Consider the following 849-nt stretch of genomic DNA (forward strand, 5'->3'; position numbering starts at 1 on the left):
GCTTGTTGTTTGTCATTTCTCCGCTCACAAATGCAGACATGGTTTTATGTTTACGTGGCGCGATGCAATGCAACGTGTAAAAAGACAGTATAAATCATTATAATCCGTAATTATGTCCCCACTGGATGCAACAAATGCCTCGTCAATAATGGGTTTTAATGCTTTTGTCTCGTCGCTCCGGCCGGACAGGGCATCACAGTATGGTAAGGGGCGTAACATTTCCGTCACATGCTTGAGGTATTCGGCCAATCACAACGCACTGGATAGCTGGCCAATCACAGCACACCTCGCTTTTCAGACCGATGAGCTTTGTAAAAATCGACGCGTTTCAGAAAGACGGGGCATAGAGGAGAAACAATAATGTACAGTATGTGGAAAATAATGTGTTTTTTTAACCTTAAACCGCATAAACACATTTCATTACACCAAATACACAAAATAATGTTCTTTTTAGCAACATCATATGACCCCTTTAAATTGATTGACAGCACTAATAAAAATAAAATTAATGTAAACAAATAAAATAAGAACATAATAATATAACATAATAATATTAATGAACTGAATATTTATAAAGACATTAAAAATTCTATACTTTGTTGTGCAAACAGCTCTTGAATATGATGAACAAAGTGGTTGGTTTCTTAGGGCGAGACGCTCAAAAATGAATTTGGTCTCAACAGATGCACAACTGCCCTCCCTCAGTAACACTTGCATTTGATGCTTTTGCCCTTTTGAAAGTTTTTAATGGCATTTTAATGTCTACTGATGCTGGTAAATCTATGGCTTTAGTCAAGTCAACTCAAGTTTATTTGTACAGCGCTTTTCACGATTCAAATCATTGCAAAG

Source organism: Sinocyclocheilus grahami, unplaced genomic scaffold, assembly GCF_001515645.1.
Source record: "Sinocyclocheilus grahami isolate Dianchi unplaced genomic scaffold, SAMN03320097.WGS_v1.1 scaffold397.1, whole genome shotgun sequence".
NCBI classification, from domain to species: Eukaryota; Metazoa; Chordata; class Actinopteri; order Cypriniformes; family Cyprinidae; genus Sinocyclocheilus; species Sinocyclocheilus grahami.